Source organism: Pygocentrus nattereri, chromosome 21, assembly GCF_015220715.1.
Source record: "Pygocentrus nattereri isolate fPygNat1 chromosome 21, fPygNat1.pri, whole genome shotgun sequence".
Classification (NCBI taxonomy): domain Eukaryota; kingdom Metazoa; phylum Chordata; class Actinopteri; order Characiformes; family Serrasalmidae; genus Pygocentrus; species Pygocentrus nattereri.
In genome coordinates, this window is record NC_051231.1 from 26,263,544 (window position 1) to 26,286,630 (window position 23,087).

Here is a 23,087-nt window from a genome sequence, read left to right on the forward strand (position 1 = left end):
CGTGATGTGCTTTTCATATCATGAGTACGGAGTACTTCTAGAACACTGAATAGCTATATATAGCATACAAAGTCAGATTAGACCAATTAATGAGAGCCTGTACACAATGACAAACAACAGCCAGCGTGAACTGGAAAATATCTATTGTGCCATTAATCTTCTGTCATTATTTATTTTACTTTATTTAATGGCATGGACGTAGCCTTGAGCAGACTGATCACACGCCTGTCCAATCAGATGAGGAAAGAATATTAAAGCTGTTTTTTTTTTTTTTTAACGCAATCAAATTTGATTTGTGATTGCTGTCATTGTATTATGGACAATCAAATCATTAAACTGATTAGGAACCATTCAAGCCTTCAGTTCACTATCAGCCTGCCAGTGTTTGAGTTTAAAGCTTCAGATGTGTTTAAAAGGTGTTTAAAAGTAAGATTTAGAACCATTGAGCCTGTAATTATATCCATCTGAAACCAAACACAAATAAAAAAAAAACACTGCCAGGTTTCAGCAATTTTGGCTTACAATTCTCTTTTACTACAAAAGCTGAAATGGGCTTTGTGAGAATGTCCAAGCAAACATCTAGCATTACTTCAGTGCATCGAATCATCAATGGTAAGACATAAATGAATCATAAACCTTTTTCCTGCCCATGCCGCTTCTGATGAGTTTTAGCTTACTTTTAAGGTTACTGGGTTGTTTTTTCTTACCTTTGCTTGTCTCAGCTGTCTCATTTTCAGTCATGTCTTCTTTGGGTCCGCCCACTGTGCCAGTATGCTTTAGCCTAGAATGATTAGGTTTAGGTTTTTAAGCTTGCTGTGTTTTTTTCGGTACATCCCAGCTGTCTAACTCTAACTCAGTTTGGACAAGCATACCTGTGGTGAGTGTATACATGCTTTACAGTAAAGCTGCTGCAATGTTTATCTGATTCTAGCTTTCTGGGGGATGGTTGCTGTTCTGTATCAGGCAACACAGTACCTGCACTGCTATCAGGAATAGGCTATAGCCTGATGTAATGACCTTGTGGGACATTAGTGCATTTGGATGTTGTATGCATAAAGTTAAACTACTTACTTTTTATCAGGCTTATCAAAAAATATTTTTCTGCCTACCACACTGTTGTATGGTTTGATTTTTCCTTCTGTTCCTCAAGAAAACTTTTCCAAGGTCACTAAAATTTAACACTGCTCCTGTTTTTCTGGTGCATTTAGTCTTTTCCAATTTGTTGCAAAGCTCAGAAAATTGCATTGCATGAATATTGTGACTGTGATATTGTGATTGTTGCCATGTTGTCCACTCTGAATATAGCAGATTGCACATTTCTGTTGTTATATGCTGTTTTTACCCTTAAATAGTTTACTAAGAGAGGTGCTAATTATCAACAGTCCACAGACACTTTGTGCTGGTGGAGGTGGTCACTTTAGCAGCTTATCCACTAAGAACATCCAGGCAAATGATCACAGGGGCAACGTCTTAATTAACACATGACCAGAATGTTGTAAACCTGTGTTTGGCTTGCCTACCTTTTGTTTGAAAGCATGTTTCCACCATGTATTAGGAAAAATATGTGCTTTTAATAACTGCTAAAACTGTTTTAGGTAAAACAATTGAAATTGTATTTCTTTTGTCAAATAAGGCAAAATATGACATGAAATATGTTCATAAATTCCATCAAAAAACATAAATAAACATGCTTGAAAACTCTTTTCTGTCGAAGTCTGAGAAACAGCAGACAAAATAAGACATTTCACGGATACTACTGGGCTTGAGTCTTATATTTTTCATGTATTTTTTTCCCCTTTTACTTTTGTATGAATTATAAAAATGGTCATAATTTGTTTTTCCAACCTTTGAAATTCTACAGGCTGCTTTTGTTACTCTTTCTTTAAGACTGATGTATGTAAATGAGCTCTGTTTTGGTTGGCTTTATTCAAGAAGCACACAGAGCTGAAAGACTTCTGTATGGGGTCGAAGCTAAAGTGCTGTAGGCTGAAGAGATAGCTATATGTAAATGAGTTGGTTCCTGTAAAATTACAGACACAATGACTTTAAGATGGGGTGTTTTTTCCAAGGTGGTATGGGCTGCAATGTGAAGGGTACATTTACAAATTTAAATCTATAAATTCAGTTTTCCATGATATGGGCACAGTCAGCATTTACTATATAATTTAGTAAATTGATGTGAATTTTTCATTCTTATAAACTCTTCCAAGTATCTTTTGCTTTAAAGGGGAAGCTCCTATAAAGGCAAATGTCTATAGCAGCACCCATCCTTACAGGGTCACTAAAGGGCTTACTTATTGAATTACCATAGACACCTTTTAGCCAAAAACTCAGCCTGCCTTAAAATTTTACGTCAAATAAATCAAATAATATGCTAACAGAATCTAAGGCACAGATTATTAATCTATTATTAGTCTGTTAAAAGCTGGCTTACCCCATTACGTACTTTTTTTTCAGTAAAACAGCAAATCAGTACAAATCTAATTCAGTAATAAATCTAGTTGTTCTTCTGTAAGGCCATTTTATGTCAGCTATAAAAGTGATTTATAATAAGCACAATGTATTGTATGATGTCATCCTTTGATACTTTGAGGCTTTGAATACTCATCTGTCCTCGCTCTCCCTAATCTCTCTCTCTCTCCCTCTCTCTCTGGGCAATGTCACCTCTGTGGATGCTCTTGGTGCATTGCTGGCAGGTCTGACTGAGTCACAAGGTGTCACTTTAGCCCCACTGTCGCACCAGCTGCTCCAATCAGCTCGATTAGCTGCTGCTCGCGTCTCCGAGCCACTGGAGAGGACAGGGCACCTCTGGCTTTTCCTGCCCCTATATGGACCGTTTGGATGTATATCATGAAGACAACTGAGTTAGAGGCCAGAATGACAGCATGGCCTAAAAAGATGAAGATTCATTTTAATATATTATATGTAATAATATGTAATAACCAAACCCTGCCTCTCCAAAATGATACCCTTACAGCGAGAGAGCAAAACAATTCAAACTTGAATGCAATGACAATTTACCCCTAGAAATTGTGGATCATTTCTATTCATCATGAAATCTAAAAAGATTTGACATTGGACTGACCAACTTATTTGCACGTGTATATTTGTGGAGGCTTATTTATTGTTCATATAAAGTAAGAACAACTCCAAAGGAGGTCGGTCAGATTTGATCTAGCATGTCAGCAAATTCAGTTTACTAGCTATTACAATGTATGAAGCAATGATAGAAAAATGAGCTGACTGTTAGATCAGAATTGATAATGGACATCCATAACAGTGTAATAGTGTATTACATTTGCTTTATTAATGTGAAATTAATGAAAGTACAGCACTGTACAAAAGTCAGAGATCACCCTTCATTGACTTAACTACAGTCGAAATATTTTCATTTTAATTAATGCACAATTAATAAAGCTTATTATGCAGTTGTCAGTCTTCAATTTTATTATTCAGGAAACACTATACAAATTATGCAGTCATTTTAATGTAAATATTTTATAAATCATGTAATTATATGTAGCGCTGTCGCCTCACAGCAAGGAGGGCCTGGGGTCGATTCCCCAGCCGGGCGACCAGGGTCCTTTCTGTGTGGAGTTTGCATGTTCTCCCCATGTGGGTTTCCTCTGGGTTCTCCAGCTTCGTCCCACAATCCAAAGACATGCTGTCAAGCTGATTGTATATGCTCCACTGCCCCTAGGTGTGAGTGTGTGTGTGATTGTGTATGTCTGTCTGTCTGCCCGATGACCGCTGGGATAGGCTCCAGCACCCCCCCATGACCCTGAGAGAGAAGTGGCTAAGAAAACGTGTGTGTGTATACGTCTGTGTGTGTGTGTGTGTAATTATATGTGTATTTTATCACAATAAGGTTTTTCAACTAACGTTTAAGACGATTAGAAAAGATGCAAGAATGGCTAATGGTCAAGACTAGAACAAGGTTTGTTACTTAGCTATACATTTTAAGCATTTTTATGTAAGAAACAGTATTTATACCAATTCTAGTAATTACTATGTAATAACTGAGTAGTTATATAATTATAAGCAAAGTCATTGACTCACAATTAGGTTTATTGTTAAAATATTGGACAACCAGAAGAGTAAATTCCCCAGAAAATGTTTGCAAGAATGGTCAGTTTTCTAGACAGGTACTGGCACTTATTTAGATGAAGTAAATGTCTAGTTTGAATCCTTAAACAAAAGGCTTATTGTACAATTCTTGACCTTAACGTATATCATTCTGAAAAGACTGTTTTTACCTATTATACAGTAATTACCATGTAATTATGTAAGGTATGTAGTTATATGATTGCGGCATCTGCATCAGATATCTGCATCATTGCTAAACTGACTTTGAACAACTAGAAGAGGTACATTGACCTGAAATTGTCTGCACGAGTGGTCAATCATCTAGACTACATATTATATACTGACTAACATGTAACTAATATGTAATTTACATAGTTATAACAATGAGGATTTGAACTGCAGGCCCTTGCTGCTTAATGCATTGGAATACTAGGCTTATTACATCCTTAAGCATATTATACACTAACTATAGGGACTACAAGGCAAGGTAGTCATAGATGTTTGTAATATTAGCTCCTATTTGGATTCCTAGCTTTACAAAGAGAATGAGTACAGCTTAAAGTGCCATTATCATTTCTAGTTGCTCTGTTCTTCAGGTAGCTGTTTTGCATAGCTGAGAGCTTGTTAAGAACGTTATGTCAGCTTGGAGAGATGAACGTCATTACACTGACCTCCGGTCAGCAGTTAGAGGGGGCAAAAGGTGTCCTTGACAAGCACATAAATTAAACATTCAGCAGTTAAGGCTGATCCCAAAGCAGGCAGCATCTCCAGCCATTTAGACGAAAGGTTACAGACCTGAAAAGGGGTTGAAATGGTGATGCTTGCTTGAAAGGTTTCCTGTGGTGAAAATCAGGCTTGTATTTTCTTCTGTTTTGATCTCTACCTATCTAGTTTTAATCATTGCCTCAAGGGTCAGTGTTCTGGCATTCCATCTGTAGTGTCAACGAGCAAGCACATTTGAATACTTGCGACATGCAGTTTGATTTTCCCGTGTCATGCGCAAATGTTTTATCAGCGTCGCAGATTTATTTTGGTAACACATTAGAAATACACCTGACAACATGACGCCTCGCAAGTTAACATGGGTTGAGAACATCAGAAACAGTGTCTCACTTTGCCTGCTGAGCAAAGTGGCATCTTTAAATCATAAATGACAGTAAAAAAAAATCATCTCAAGTCCTGCTGATAAAGGCGAGTGTGCGACCACTAGTGAAAACGCAGTTACATGAAAGCTGAGGGGAAAAAAGACGCGCCTTTTATAGATAAAAGGAAGTGAAACAAACATGACACACAATGAAAAAGAGAAAGAGAGTATGATCGGGTGTTGTCAGAGTAAACATCAAGCCATGTAGCTTAAATTATTGTTCCCCTACATACAAGCCCGGAAATGAATGTGATTTCTCAGGGGAATTCTGTATATGAGGAGAAATAAATTAGATTTCAGTTAAGTACTGGAAGAGTTCATTACCGCAGTACAGGCACAAATCTCCCAGCTTATCATTCTCATTTCACACAAAGATAAAAAATAAAAGATACTAGATATCTTACATCTGTTTTACATAACAGCGCAGCTGCTGCACAATGATATCCTGAATCGGGCTTCAAATTTCAGTGAATATTTTATGGTTATTACTCTTATAATATTCAGGAACTCTTAGGTGCCCATCTGTAACAGGGTTTATCACTTTCTACAGTAGTGACCACCCTTTGGTTATTACGTTTCTAGTCAAAACAACCATTAAGTGTAAATTACTTTTTTTTTTACAACATACTTTCTGAGGAAATTAGATATAAAATAATACACCTGCGTAATGAATGGAAAAACAGGTCTTTCTAAAATTGGAGTTCACAAAATGATTAAAAGAGAAAATGGGGCTCCTAATAACCATGCAAGATATGGTAGACCACCAAAACTGTCCCCATTAGAGAAACAGTATTTACATCTGTGAGAGAGAGGAGAAAATCAAGCTCCATTATTGGTTCAGATCTGAAAAATCCACAGTCCATTAGTCCTTCCACTTCGAAAAAAATAAATTGACAAAAAAAATTGTGAATCAAACAAAGAAGCTGATGGTCCCAGATATTTAAATTGTCAGCCCCTGGGTATGTTTGGTGGCTGCCTTTTTTGGCTGGACAGGGAATTCTTCACAATATCAGAGCACAACAGAGCACCACGATGGCAGCACATCACTGCTATAAACACGTATTTTTTTTTCAATGGAGGCATGTAAACACACCTTGAGAGTACAGAGTAACATAAACCCAAAATTCAATGCAACATTTCCTTATGAAACTTGTGTTCACTATTCCTGAGCACAACATTTACCCCAATGAAAATGACAAATTAAGATCTAACAGCTGAAATGCACATCCTAATTTATTTTTTTTCCCATTTCTATTGTCTTCTTCTTCTTTTGGCTGCTCCCTTTAGGGGTCACCACAGCAGATCATCTGCCTCCATCTTGCCCTATCCACTGCCTCCTCTACTTTCACACCAACCATCTCCATGTCCACCTTCACTACATCCAGAAACCTTCTCTGAGGTCTACCACTTCTCCTTCTACCCAGCAGCTCCATCTCCACCATTCTTTGCCCAATATATCCACTATTCCTCCTCAACACATGTCCAAACCATCTCAACCTGGCCTCTCTGACTTTATCTCCAAACTGCTCCACCTTCACTGTCCCTCTGATCTGCTCATTTCTAATCTTGTCCATCCTTGTCACTCCCAACGAAAATCCCAGCATCTTCATCTCCACCACCTCCAGCTCAGCCTCCTGTCTTTTAGACAGAGCCACAGTCTCCAAACAATACATCATAGCAGGACGCACTACTGTCTTCTAAACCTTCCTTTTCACTTAGGCAATTCACAGATCACTACTAACAAAATAATGCAACTCTTCTCTTTAACTCGGCTGTCTAACATTTTTTGTTTGGCTTTGGAAACAGGTACCTTGTACTCTAACAATGTATCAGGTGTCACGCTTGGCTCCTCCCACTCCCCCATGTGCTTTTTGCCTACCTTTTTTTATAGTTCATGTGCTTCTTTGTTTTGGTATCCCTAGTCCTGCCCCCTTGTTTTGTGGCTCCATCCCTGATTGTTTTCACCTGTCCCTCATCTTCCCGGTGTCGTATTTAAGCCGTGTTTGCCCTTTGTTTTCGCTGGTCTTTGTTTGATTTGTTTGGATGTATGTTTGAATTGGTGTTTGTTGGATGTTTTGTCATTCTGGCCTCTGTCTCGTACTTCAGTCTGTGTTTATTTTATCATGTCTCTCCATGTTGGATATATGAACTTGGACTGTTGCGACTCGCTTATCTCCACATATGCTTCCACCTCATCACTCCTCGTTATATCAAGTCTCACTTTTGCAGATCCTCCAGACACATCTCCAGCTTTTTTATTTTCAAAGTGCATTCACAGCTCGCTCACTACTTAAAAACCTGAACGCTTGACCAAAGTAATGGTGGATGGCAGCATGGTTGCTAAGCAATGACTGGAGGAGCAAATGAAGTGGACGCTCAGAAAAACGTGGAGAGTGTCAGGATTTTGATTGCCTGTGACACAACAACAAATTCAAACAGATTTTTTCTGTTTTGCTGCTAATAAAGTTCTCCCAGACCTCTGGGCACACATCCATAAAACCCATGGGATGATCTGGGCCTGCAGAGTCCACACCTCAACATTCCTGAATGTGTTTGGGATTTCTTTGGTGAGAAGCAGAAACTACACACTTAAAACGATGGTTCTTCAAGGGTTCTTTAGTAAAGAAAATGCATCTACATAGAACCATGAATATTCCAATAACCCATTCTATGATTAAAGGTTCTTTCTTTCATGAAAGCGTTCTTCAGATTGATAGAGAATGTCCTATGTATGGCTCTATACAGAAGCTTTTTGAAAGGGTTGTATGCAGACCCAAAAAGTGTTCCATTGTTATGATGTCAGACTTGTTACAATAGAAGAACCCTTTTTGGTGCTATATAGAATGCTTTTCAAAAAGGTTTTATATAAAACCATCTACAGCATATTCCCCATCAATGTGAAGAACACTTTCACAAAACAAGAATGCTTTAATCATGTAAAGGGTTCTTTGAACAATTTTCTTTGCTAAAGAACCCTTGAAAAACATTTTTAAGTGTGTAGTTTATTTTTTTTACATTTTCAGGTGAATTTAACTCTTCTAATTACATAAAATATTGACAATAACGCAAATTTTAATACAAGGACTAATAAAAAACTGAACAGGATGTCAGATCACATGACTCTAGCATAGCTTTGCTCTTGTTCATTTGTAACTGTTGTTCAGAAGGTCTATTATTTTTGCACAGACACTTCTGACACCAGTGTAGCAGATTACAACAAACACAGGTGGGAGTGAACAAGGACCACAGACATAGCCCAAAGTATTGTTGGGTGCGGGTAGGCATGGCATGTGTTTGAAGCGGGCAGGTGTGATTCATTTGTAACTGTTGTTCAGAAGGTCTATTGTCTTATAGGCTCAGTGCACAAAAAATAGTTCCCTCTAAATGAAAATTGTAAATTAACAAAACGATGCAATTTGTGTTTACTAGTTTACTATGTTTTTACCAAGCTAGTGATTCAATGTAGGCTAAGGGTGGAACTATATTATAGCAACCAATGTAGCAACCAATGAGTCACTGGTGTAAAACTGTATCAGTAATTATATAAGTGGTCCTAATTGCCTCGACACTGTAAGAAGTTATTCCACTGTCATATCGTCATATTATCACTCATAGACAGTGGTCATAGTCCCAGGCAGTTGAAAAGACTCGAGGATAGTACCTCAAAGAAGCACACACAAAGCTAAGAGTGTAGGAGGACTACAATCAAAGGGAAAACGGTTGGTGCCGAGGGAGGAAGCACCTCTTTGAATAATGAGATCATCATAATGACTGATTTCTGCTGGTGAAAGGAGCCTTCACGCTGACCCAACAAACAGTACTGATACAGTAATTAACGTCAGACTGGGAGAGAGGCATCTGAAAAGGGGGCTTTTCACCAGCAGTGCCGAAGCGGGTGGGAAAAAGGTCCTCTTGACAAAGAGCAAAGCTGACAGTAATTAAGTGTGCATTGCCGCTGCTGACAAGGCCACTGCTTTGCAAATTTAATCTAAAAACAAAGGCAAAGCACCCTTAAGTGAGGAATATGTGGGAGGATTTAAATTGTTGTTAGCTTCTAAGTGACACGCTGTGTCCTCTCTTCTCTCCCTGCCAGCATCCAGGCAGCGGTTAAAACCCTGAGCTTGAAGGCGTGGAGAGTATGGAGGGCACTAGTAGTAGCTTTACATAGTAGCACGCTGCCTTACTATGACCGATGCATAAAATCAGCGTTGTTTTATATTCCATTTCATGTCACTGTCTGCTGTGTCTTACTTTTTGAAAAGTTGTAATCATGTCGATCGAGCCATGAATGACCATTTCGGCTTGAAGCTTTTGGTGATTACAGTCCTGAAAAGTCATCTGCTTTCATTTTCTGTTGAAATGCCAATCTTCACGTGCAAAACAGAAGGGCTCGCACATCTGTAATGCCTTTTTCTTTGATCCGTACTAAAAGCAATGCTCCATTAGAGGTCGAGTTGCACTGTGTTACAGCAATTTTGGGCTCAAAGCAGAATAAAACCATTTTTACCAATATGTTAAACACAAACAAATAGAAACAGCACACAAAAATGTTCAGCAAAACACCATATTGCAGTTCCATGTAGAAGATGAGTTAAGTTATTTTCATGCATAAAATCAACAAACTAGAGGTTTGCACAAGGCAGGTTCACCCTTGGGTCCCACAGTCTGCTAAATAATTTGCAGGCATGATACATTTTGAAGCACCACAGTCCATTGTTATGGTTGTGAGTTAGTGCAGAGGAGTATTATGGCTGGGTGGGTGTGGTGGGCTTGGATATTTATCAACTCATGTGCAAAAAACAAGCTTGTGGGCTGCAGAGAAAAACATGTCAGTAATTATCACACAAAGCTACATAGCATCGAGTAAACAACTTGTGCAAAAATCTAAATGTTTAGTTTTTTTAACCAGTCGTGGCATGACTCAGTACTTGTTTTGGCTTTAATTTAATAGAGTAAATAACTAAAAACATAATTAGTAGCAAAGTTAGTAGCAAAGCCAAGCTGCTTACTGTGTTTTGTGCACTTGGCATTACATGATGCAGTGCTCATTGTGTGGAGAAATGTGCAAATTCACATTGTTTTGTTTAGTCACACACAAACACACAACAAATTGTGTTCTACTGTGCAACGCTGAAAAATATTTATTTAAATATTTGTGCAGCTTGGTGTGAAGGGATGGTGGATCTGGAGGCCGCACTACCATGTCACAGGGTTTGCACGGACACTTCTGACACCAGTGTAGCAGATTACAGCAAATGCAGGCGGGAGTGGACAAGGACCACAGGCATAGTCCAAAGTATAGGTAGGTGCAAGTAGGCATAGCGTGTGGTTAAAGCGGGCAGGTGTCGGCAAAAATGGTGTTAGGTTTTGAAGGCAGGAATTGGCAAAAATGATTCCATATACCGGTAGATGTGATTAGTGATTGAATTGGGAAGGTGGACATTAATTATCTGTTCTATTCAGACCGCTAAACAAAATGTAGTGTCTGGGTATTTAGACCTTTATATATGTGTACATATTTTACAATGGCTTCAATTCTGGTTCAGCCAATCAGACTGTAGAAGCAGGACTGTCCATTTTATGAATATGTGTGATAACACTTTGTTTTGCTGAAAACTCAGTCTACATTGGCTATTGAATTTATTATTCATGACTTGAGCTACCATCCTCCTTTGGTCATCTTGCTGTCTCTTATTAATTTGACACTTTTTTTATTATGGAGCACACTCCACTGAAGCCTCTGTATGAAATGCACTACATTAACACATCTTCAGTGATTTATTGACAGAGAGTAAAAAGCAGATTAGAGTAAAAATATGCCATTCTTCATTCTGTCTCTAATTGGACAATACATGAGTTCAGCCCAGAATAGTAAAGTAATAGGCATCCAGGAAGACGGCAAAATCAGAGCACGTTTTCATAACTCCAGCTTTTATGGAAATGTTCCTTTTGACGACCGTCTAGACACACTTTTTTGCATGATGCAACCTGGAGAAAGCCCCATTCCAATACTTCATCATCAACCTGGTACAAAGAAGATGATCACAATACCACAAAAAACGGAGACATCTCGAGCTAACAGGGTCACGTTCGGCCCTATGACAGTTTCCCCTGGGGTATCGATACTCTAATCTGCAGGCTTACTGTCGGGCACACCTCGGTAAAGTTATTACAGGTAAGGCGTGTCCTGGTTATCGGTGCACCATCCTGAGTCCTATACCTTCTGTGCCTTTTAAACTGCACTGGAGGCTTTATGAGTCTCTCACAGAGGACAGTTAGAATCTCATCAGGCCTCAGACAGAGTGCCTCTGATAGAATCCTCTGATAACTTTTATAGTCCTTCCCCTGAGATACTGCCTCAGGGAACTGGGCAGTGGGGGACAAGGGAGGAAAGTGGGAAGAAGCTACAGCCAGAGGGTTTCATTTTTTAACTGTCCCATCCATGTTCTTAAGCTTAGCCACTGAGGATATTTCACATTGCAATTCTCGCTCTTAGATGCGTAAAATGTCAGCCCCCAAGGCTGACCTGGGAATGGTTTACTAGAAACATCCCTCTGATGTGTATTTAATTCTGAATGCTTGAATTATGAATAAAGGCAAAATTATTTCTTTCAAAATGTTGAAATAACGGTATTGGAAATAACTGTTTTTATTCAATGATTTATTCAAGTCTATACCAAATGGCATTCTACTGTACTGCTCATTTTGCCAACAATATATTTGGGTTTTTTGGGTGTTCCACAGGCAAATTTTGGGTCCATATCATATTGAATGCTTTGAACAATGGAGCACAATGCTAGGAGATGACTTACAATGCTTACATTTATACCAACCTGAATCAGAACCTTCAGTACAAATTGTGACAATACATTGCTGTTTAAAGTGACTACTTTTAATTGCTAAACAGTAATAAGTAAAAAAAAAAACATTCGACCATCAAAAACAGTTAAATTCCAGTCAAAATGACCATAAAGTACAAGATGTATTTAAAAATATGACATAGGTAGGGAGAAAGTCAAAGGAAAATGTGCAAATCTGACAAAAATGCTGCTAATGTTCTCAGAACAACGGACTGACTGGCCCATAGTCCAGACCTCAACATCACTGGATGTGTTTGCGATTACTTGGACTGAGAGAAGTAGAAAGTACAACCAACTTCTGAGACTGAAATTGGGAGGCGAGGATAAACATCCCTGCAGATTGAAAAACATTAAAGCAAGTCTCATAAAAAGAATAGAAGCTATAATGAAGGTGAAGTAATATAGATTTCGGTGTTGTTTTCAGACAAATACGTTTTATACAATATGATATGACAAAAACCTTTTCCTAACACTGAAAAATAAATGAGTTGTACTTTTGACTGTAAGTTAAATGAATGAAGGGTGGTCTTTTGTAGAGTACTGTAGACAGGCACTCTGCACTTGATATTGGGCTCAGTGCTAGTACATTCTAGTAACCTCATATCTCAATTTTTGCTGTTTTTCAGTTTTTGGCATAATTTGAAAGCACCCATGGTCCTGTATATTGTGTGTAAATTTCATGAGGTTTGGACCAATAGAAATGACCTGGAATTACTTGGAAAAAAATCCGGTTCCATTGACTTGCATTAAAAGGGATTAGGATTTTTCCTTCTCCTGTAAAACTCTCATTTTGGAGATACAAGCTTTTGACCCAACAACAGTGATATGCTAGCACATGTTAGCACAATGCTAGTATGCGCAGTAAACATTTCCTCTCTCAAACTGGTCACATTTGCTCCATGATTTTTTCTTTAGCTTTAATAAATACAGCATCAGAAAACACAAAAGAACATTTTTTTCCCTACTTCCTTCCATTTTTACGTTCTCGATTATACCTCTTCACAACCTAATGCTGGACCTACTGGTATTAGGCTTGATTTACAGTTTAAGGATTATGCCAAATGCTTGCTTTTGTTCTCTTGCTTCACTGACTCTCATTTCATTCATCAGTATGGGTCTCAGCACTACAGCGGTGATAATCCCCAATGCCATGTCTAGTTGTGTAGATGTCTCACGTGAGCTTTCTGCCAGTTACACTCTATTCAAATACGCATAATAAAAATGTGTAACCGGATCCATCCGCCTCCAGCCCGACAGGTAGCCTCACTATCTCACTCCTCTCGCTCGCCGTGTCTGGCTAAGATTAAAAGAGCTATCTGAGGGAAAGTGGAGGAAGGAGATTGGGTTTGTTACTCAGCTTGGATTTCAGCGTAATCATTCTCTCGCTCCTCTCTCCCTCATAGACAGCTAATCAGCATCCTCAATTACCCAAATAAATGAATCTGCTCTTTCTCCAGCCAGCATGAATTAAAGTTCACCGTCCCGTCGCGAAAAAATAAAGAGTCTTCTAATTAGTTTCTGCACTCCACTCTCCTCGTCAATCGTGTCAGGCTTATTTTCCAAGGTTTTATCACTGGATCCAAATCCTGCGATCTCTATCGCTTACAGAGGAAAACTTAGAGACTTAAAGAGACTTTATTATCTGATAATATATAAAATTATTAGGATGCTTATTTGATTAAACTTGATCATTCATAGCATAATCATACGCCTATTTTTGCTTTTTAAAACGTCTTTTAAAGACTTGCTAGTAAATCTTTATCCAGTAAAGTATTTTGGGCATGCAAAGTTTAAAGAAATTGTTTGGCGACAAATCAAACACACATTTTTCCATTTTCCCTAGAGGTTGTTAATCAGGCAAGACATGGTTGGCATCCCTGCCTTCCGCCCGAAGACTGCTGGGATAGGCTCCAGCACCCGCCCCCCCGCCACCCTGACGGAGAAGCGGCTTAGAAAATGGATGGATGGATGGTTGGCATCCAAATTTTGCTTCTGTAGTTTTGTGAAGAAGCTATGAGGCTAATGTTGCTAACGACGTTGGTGATGTTTGATTCAGTGTTATTTTCATCATGTCTGTCCCTCCTGCTCTGCGTATTCGCCATTTCAACCTGGACTATATCGACCATGGCCCTGGATTTGCCCTTAATAAAAGTCGCTTATCTCCGCATATGCATCCGCCTCCTCGCTCTGCGTTACAAAGGCAAGATGCTACAGTCAGAAATATTGATCCCTGTTAATACTTTTTTCCGATTTTTGGATAAAGTGCACCTATAAAATGTCTTCTATTAAACTTTACATTCATATCTACTGTATTTCCCAAAAGTTAGCACCTCAGCACTTAGATCCAGCACATTTGTTACAGCCAAGTCATATCATAAATGATTGAAAAGCTGGATTTTTATAGAGTCCAAATTGAAAGTCTAAACGTGAATTGTTGGTAATACTTTACTGTAGGGTACAGGTCATAGGGCTTTATGAGACCTACATAAGCTTGTCATGAAAACTGACATAACCCTACGTAAATGTTTATAAATGCTAATTCCAATAGGTGAAATTTGCTATAAAGATCAAAGTTAGCTAAAATAGTCTTTATGACAGATGTGCCTATTGGTGTAAGCATTTATAAACATGTATGTAGGATTATGTCAGTTGTCATGGCAAGCTTATGTAGGTGTCAAGTAACAGAAATCTCAGCTTCTAGAATACATGTATTCATAAAATGCTGCATGCTCATTCCTAACCATATTCTAAAGCACATTGTAGAAGGTTTTCCATATATATTGCTGACAGATGGATGTATGATAGATTTTGTACTAGAAAATGACTTAAAAAAACATTTTAGCATCGTGTAGTGTTCTCCTGATTACACAATAACACAATGAGGTTTCACTATGATGTACAGGACAATCCTTCCTGTGCAGTCTATCTTCAAACAGAAATAGATTTTTTTTCTTCCTTTCAAAGTTTTTTTTTTTTTTTTTAACTATGCAAATTTTAGTTGATGCAGTCTCATTTTCATGTTAAAAAATTTCTTTATTCAACTGGGAAAGATTCTTTGTGGTATCTGCTGTTTTGAAAAATGACCCTGTTCATTGGTGTCCACTTTTAATAGTTTGATGACTTCATCAAAATAAGCAGCAGATTAGGTTGTATCACTTGATTAGTAGTATCACTGAAAGTGACAGCCCTAAGTAAAGAATACATTTCTAATCTGCAAACACAGGTATTCTTGGTGGTGCCTTGGTCAATGAGCTTTTTTTAATCTGATGCAACAGTTTGTGCCACTGCCAGAGATAAGGCATGGCCAAAAAGTATTGATCCGATATACAGCATGCAAAAAGCCTCATGTACATCAGAGTGGACTGCTTTGCATCAGCCTACTGCCAGAACTGGCCTTGCAATTTTACTGAAGGATTCAAGGCACTGAAAATATGAAAAATATTCACATTTTTCTGTTGAAGTACCCTCAGCTGACAACTCCAGCTCAGAATTATGTGAGCCTGAATTACTGGTTTCATTTTATCCAGTAGTATAAAAGAGATGTATGCTGGAGGTTGGTAAGGTTAAGAGCTATCGATTACACATGGTAGGTCATTACTTTCAGGACTTTGAAGTTATGGTCTCTGAAGTGAGAACTAAACAGGACCGCCATGAATATGCAACATCATGATGCATAAAACTCCATCTTCATCCCAAACTTAGGTTAAAAAGATTGCTTGAAATGACAATGTATCTCCACCGAGCTGCCAGACCTGTCAGTTCAGGTGCTGTTTCCCCTCTCAATATGAGGAGATTCATGCCTTCAAATAGTCTCTGACCTTTATAGGGATTGATGGTAGCCATGGTAGCCCACTGTTTTCTTCACGAAAGCAGAAAAACATGCATTGATCCGCAATTTTCGAGAGCAGGTAAACACCGAATGAAGGTGCCTCCTGCGAAAAAAACAGAAAAAAGAGACAAACACGAAGAGCGCACCTTAAAACGAGGCAGAGAAAATAACACTAGACAACGTACAGCCAAACACATTCATATCTGGTTACTCATTCTATTCCAGTAGTGCTGCAAGGCTTTGCTTCCTCTCATGATGTTGAGGTCAGCATGCCTCTTGGCTAGAATGCCCTGTTCGCTTACATCGTTGGTAAAAACATTAGCATGAGCCTCCCTCTGCTCATCCATTCTGCCTCTTTCTCCACCACTAACCCAAAACCCAGCTCACTTGGACATGAAGATCAATCATGCAGCAAACTCCAAGCAACCCCTCCAAATATCTTTAGCATTCAGCTACCTCCTCATTCAGGTTAGTGCACATCAATGGCTAAAGCTAGTAGACAGGAGTGTTTTGGAAAACATGAAGTAGGTGAACATGATCAGAATCAGCTGAACTTTTCCTCCTAATGTGATCAGGAGCCAAATGCACTCTTAAAAAAGGTTCTTTGAGAAGAAAGGCAGAGGTTCTACATAGGACCATGTAAACTTAAAGAACCATTTGAACGTTTTTTGCATGATTAAATGGTCCTGCTCTATGACAGAGTACCAGCTGTCTTTAAAGAACCTTCGGTATAGCACCACAAAGGGTTCTACCATTGTTAGTCAAAGAACCATTTTGCTAAGAGTGTAAATACAGACCTGTGAAAAGTAGAATACCCTTTCAAAATAGCCATTAAGTACAAAAAGCAGTAAATATTTGTATATAACAGAAACAACAACTACGTATAAAATCTCATATTTCAGTGCTTTCCCTTTATTATATATACTTAAAAAAGAAGCGTTCTCTTGGAAAAGGGAACTATATAGAACCGTGAACACTCAGCAAACCCTATGCATGTTTAATGGGTTCTTTGCATCTTGACATGTTTTTTTTTCAGATGGAGAATGTGGTTCCAAATATAACCTTCTTGAAAAGGGTTCCATAGAGCACCAAAAAGGGCTCTTCTATTGTTATATCCTTGACTTTGTAACAATAGTGCTATATAGAACCCTTTTCATATCTATATCTATAGCACGTTGTACATCGTTCTGAAGATTCATTTAACAATGCAAAGAACCCTTTAAACAGGCAAAGGGTTTTTTGAGTGTTCATAGTTCTCTTATTAAAGAACCCTTGAAGAACCATCATTTTTAAGAGTGTAGCTTCTATTCTCGACTTTTCAAAAAATCTGCAGGGTTGTTTTTCCACACTTCCAAAGTTCAGTCTTAGAAGCTGGTTGGATTTTCTGTGTCACACAATCCAACTAATCTCAAACACATTCAATGATCTACTTTCTGTACAAATTTTCTTTTGTCTAGTCTGGCTTCTTGACAGCTACACATCCTTTCAGACCCATTAGAGTGTGTCAGAGGACAGAGCTGTAACTACTTGCTTTTAAGGTCAGAAGATTTAAAGTAAAGCATGGACAAATTATGTACTGATAGATTTGTAGTTATACTCATTTGAGTCTTATGTGTAATTTATTGTTTCCTTTTATTGACACTGAATAATGAATAACTTGATGGCCATTTTGACTGGAACCTTAACACATGAATATATGGTCTCTGACATTGCACAGCGCTGTAGTAAAGTACGACAAGTGCAAACTTTGGTCAAATAGTGGAAAAAGTCATTGTCTTTCTTACCTCCTGTTTTAAAAATGCTAATAAAATTAGGCCTAAAAAACTGCCACCAACAATTTGGCCATAAAGGTGAGGAGAGGTGTAGAGAGTTTGTTAAGAATTTTTATGTATCCCAGCAATATGGGTCACACCACTATGAGTGGCTTTTGTGTCTTCTTTGATGAGAGGGCCTGCCCTGAAATGGGCAGCCTCATGGGGGCTTTTCCCAAGGAAGCAACTCACTCAATGGTCAAGCTCTTGGACCTCTAACAGCATGTCTTTAACTGTTTGCCAGAAATTATTTTAAAAATCTGCCATGAAAAGTCATGATGGCTGCAGCCCTAGCAAACACCATTCTTAGATCAGTCTGGCTGATGCGTTATTAACATCAGCATTGTGCCGGGGCTCTGAGGGGAGTTTCATTCCCAGGCATGTCTATGCATCTGATTTCATCATCGTTTAGGTCTCAGTTATCCGGTCCTGTCACAGCGCAGTTGCACGGATGTCCAGCCCCCCTAATTAGCCACCAATCATCATGTTTGATTAACAAGCTGTAGCCACTGACCTTCTGGAAATGGCCGTTGCTCTGCTGTGAGTCACCACCGCTTCATTACCTCAGCCTGGTCTACGCCCTGTGGAAAAGCAGGTGGAAATTTCCCAGCATACCGAGGGCACTCTATTCCCTGACCATAACAGTAATGATGCAGCAGATGCAGCACAAACTTTGCTTACCTTGAGGTAACATTATCAACTTCCAGGGGATCTTATACATAAATAAATGGGGTCAAACACTATAATCATGCAGTAAAGGTGCAAAAGTTATTACTTTCATTTGGATATTTTACTGAAGAATGAAGTATGAAATTATATATTGTAATCATATAGTAAATTACACAATGGGGCACAGTTACATTCTGTGTTGTCAAATTCAAGTCTGACCTTCTGACCTTTTATCCATTTCATTTAATGTCATACTAACATGTCAAAGCAGCCAGTGTTATTGGGCATAATATTTTTACAAATGTAGTTTTCAAAAGTTTGGGCACCTTAGCCACAATATAAATAGCTAACTAAATTAACGAATAAATACATAAATAAAACTATTTTTAAAAATCATGATTTTCTGCAGATGTTAACGTGCAATTACTTTATACTTACTAAACTTTGCAAAAAATAAAAAGTAGTAAGTTCCATCCATCCATCCATCCATCCATCCATCCATCCATCCATTTTCTAAGCCGCTTCTCCCTCAAGATCGTGGGGGGGCTGCTGGAGTCTATCCCAGCGGTCATCGGGCGGAAGGCAGTAAGTTTAGTTTTTTCATTAAAAACAAAAAAAATAAATAAGTAATGCCTGCATTTATTTTCAGGTAATGCAATTGTGATTAGAAGCTAATTTAGAGTTAGTTAAATTATATATCACAAAAATGTGTTATATATCGATGCTTTTATATTGCTGCTGTTGGAACATTTACGGCATTTGGCAGACAATCCTATCCAAAGCAATTTACAATTTCACCATTTTTACACAGGTAGGCGAAGGTAGCGTTAGGAGTCTTGCCCAAGTCTTGCCTATTGGTATAGTGTAGGGTGCTTACCCAAGTGGGGATTTAAACCTAGTCTACAGTGTAGAAGACAGGGCTGTTACCCACTACACTATACTCACCATATGCAAAGCCTCCTATTTCCAAAATGATATCTTTATAGGAGAGGGAAAAACCTTCTTTACTTTTAATGTAAGTGGAACCAGAATTTTTTACAAGTCATTTTGGGTCATTTCTTTCAGTCCATTCATTGTGAAATTTACACACAGTGTAAAGGGCAACAGGCATTTTCAAATTAAAATAAAATACAGCATGAATATATCCTTGCATTTCAAATTGGGCCAAAAAGGAATTAGCATATATTTCTATATCTGCCAAAGAATAAAATACTTTCTTTTCTCAATATTACAAAGTTCCTGAAAAGTGCATAAGAAAGCCCAAACACATCTGCTCTTAATTACAGTCATTTACAGTCACAGTTACAGTTAAGTAAGCTACATCCTAATGTTGGTAACTCATCCAAGCTGAGTGGCACATGGCTACTTAATGATAGAGGTAACACTGTATTACAAAACATGACTGTACACCCATCACTAACTATTCATCGCATTCAAATCATAATCTTCTACTTTTGAACACAAATGTACTATAAATTGAAAGGTTGGAATCCACACTTTCAACAGAATCTCTCCACTAGTTTTAATGAGCTAAGAGTGAGAGATAATTAGTATAGAAGTACACCGTGCTGCAGCTTCTAAGAGTTGAGATGCACCTAATTGCTGACAGCTGTTATCCACATAATCTGCAAAGTACTGTCAGTAGAATGAGATGCTTCGGAGAAACACAAACCCCAAAGTAAAGCCCCCTGCAATGCCAGGAAAGACCACTGCCACTGGAATGTGGGCAGACATGGCCTCTGAAGTGATGATGCCCCATTGGACACCACTGGAGTGAGTTGAGGCCAACCTGTCAAAAAGATTCAATAGAACACTCACTTTTGGTTCCCTAAAAAGAGACATGTTTCATATGTGGTTCTGTGGCCAACCGTTTTGCTAAACGAGATAGTACAAGTGTGAAAAACTTTGTTAAATTTAAAGAACCTCCTCATAATGTAAGTTATATACTCTCAAAAAAGATTGGTCTTCAAGGGTTCTTTATTAAAGACAATTGTATATAGAACTGTAAATACTCAAAGAACTATTTGCATGCTAAAATGGTTCTTCAGATTGTTGGATTATGTGTTGTATATGGTTCAATATGAAACTTTAAAAAATGGTTTGAAATAGCAACAAAAAGGGCTCTTCTATTGTTATGTTTTCTAGATTGTAACAGTAGAAAAACCTTTTTGGTGCTTTAGAATAATTTTTAAGAAGGTTCTTAAACACCATATGCAACGCATTCATTAAGATTAAGAGACCCTTATTAGTCCCACAACGGGGAAATTTCACCTCCGTATTTAACCCATCCGTGAAGTGAAACACTACATGCACATTAGGGGGCAGTGAGCACACTTGCCCAGAGCGGTGAGCAGCCCAATCCGCAGCGCCTGGGGAGCAGTTGGGGGTTAGGTGTCTTGCTCAAGGACACCTCTGTCATGTGCTGTCGGCTCTGGGGATCGAACTGGCGACTTTCCGGTCACGAGGCTGGATCCCTAACCTCCAGCCCACGACTGCCCGAAGCCCACGACTGCCCCACAACTTCATGCAGTTAGTTCTTTAAATGTTTATTGTTCATGGTTCATGGCTCTATATTGAACCTGTATAGGTTCTATGCTCAAAGAACGCTTTGCATTAGAAACCTTCACACAATATAAGGTTATTCACCGCTTCCTACAGATGACGCTTCATTAGTAATCACAGTGCTTATAGAACCATTATCTTCACTAAAGAACCCTTGATAAAATTATGCAAAAAACTATTTAAGCCTGCATGTTCATGGTTCATGGTTCTATATAGAACCTTTGTAGTTCTGTACTCAAATAACTATTTACATTAAACATACATAATATGAAGACCACTAGGGTTTTTCTTACAAATGATTCTTCAAGGGTTCTTTAGTTGAGACTACTATTGTATTCTCTAAGAACCCTTAAAGAATCATGTGTAGGAGGAAACCTGAAAGTGGTAAAGAACCATTATATTATGAAAAAGATCTTTAAATCACACTGTTTTTCTCCCACAGAGACACAGCAAATATGTGGACCATCTGGGCGACCCTGAGGACTTAAGAACCACTGCTTTAGGGAACCAAAAGTGGTTCTTCTATGATATACCTCAAAGTGCCATCACTATTTTTAAACAGTGTAATCAGCCAATATGAGGACCTGACCTCACTAATGCTCTAGTGGCTGAATGCAAATCCTCACAGGAATGTTCCAACTTACATCTAGTGTAAGAAGAAAAGTCCATTCTTAAAAATAAAGGTTCTTCTGCAATAGAATGACCAAGACCCAATCCCATTTCACCCCTTGCCTCTACCACTTAGCCCTTTGCCTTCTGTTTTACGTGCTCACATCTAGGGTTAGAGTGCCCTCATTTTTGCTGAGATAGAGGGGTAGGACAAAGTGTTAGGGCTATATGGTCCTCTAAACGGAGGTTTTTCAGAGGGGCACTCCAAACGGAGTGTTATGAGAAAAAAAGAAAAACTGGCAAGACGGCCATGCTAGCAGCCAAAAAACCCTGCAAATGTGAGAATTTCCTCTGTTAAAAATGACGTTAACCAGCCGACAGCACATGATTGAGGTGTCCTTGAGCAAGACACCTAACCCCCAACTGCTCCCCGGGCGCTGCGGATTGGGCTGCCCACCACTCCAGGCAAGTGTGCTCACTGCCCCCTAGTGTGTGTGTGCTCACTAGAGTGTATGTGGTGTTTCTCTTCACGGATGGGTTAAATGCGGAGGTGAAATTTCCCCGTTGTGGGACTAATAAGGGTCTCTAAGAAGAAGTATTATTAGCACAAGAAAACGCTAATAAGAAGTATTATCTTAGTTTAATGTCGTTTTAATGTATTATGGTCGTTTTCCTCAAACGACAACAAGCACAAAAAAACGCTAATAGCATGCTAATGTCCCGGTAGCTAGTTGGCTAACTTTCCTCTTCCACCTTAAATAGTCCAACAGTTCTGACACCTGAAGCACCAGAATGTAACTGCTGCACCATTTAAGGTGGAACAGAAAAATTCGAACAAGTAGCTGGTGAATAGCTGACTTCAGCTTCATATGATGCCCTAAATGTAACTAAAGCACAGTAGTGAGGTTGCTGAACTTTTTCCTTCTCTGCTATCGCTGAAGACGGACCAGGTCGCCTACAGAGCACTGCTTGTAGCTGTTAATGAAGCGATGTTTTCAAGATTTCAAGATTTCAACCACCAACCCTTGCAACTCCAAGGGGTTAGGGTGATCCTTGAAAACAAGAATTGGTCAAAAGAAGAATTGGGATTGGACCCAAATTTGGTTCCTTCAATAACCTTTCTCAATAGACGGCTCACCATACAGCCATTCTGCATTACATGACTCACAATCTTTCTAAAGTTTCAATAAACTAAATGAAGATTACACCAATTAATTTTTTTTTCCTAGAAAGCAATAACCATTTAGGAAAGTTTGCTTTTAGTAGTGTAAATGTTTGAAGTGCAACAAAGAGGCATTTATTCTTGGCACATCATGTTGTCCAATATTAGTTGTTGACTCAAGCACTAATACAAAGTATGCTTAGCGGTCCTTTATATTAGCTTCCTGCACCACCATAAGCTGCTGTTGTTACTGGAACTGCATCTCTTTAGCTTGTTTGCTTGCAGTATTTGTCACTTCTGTACACTGGCAGTGTGTAAAGGATGCCGGCACCCATATCAGTGCTGCTATCTTAAT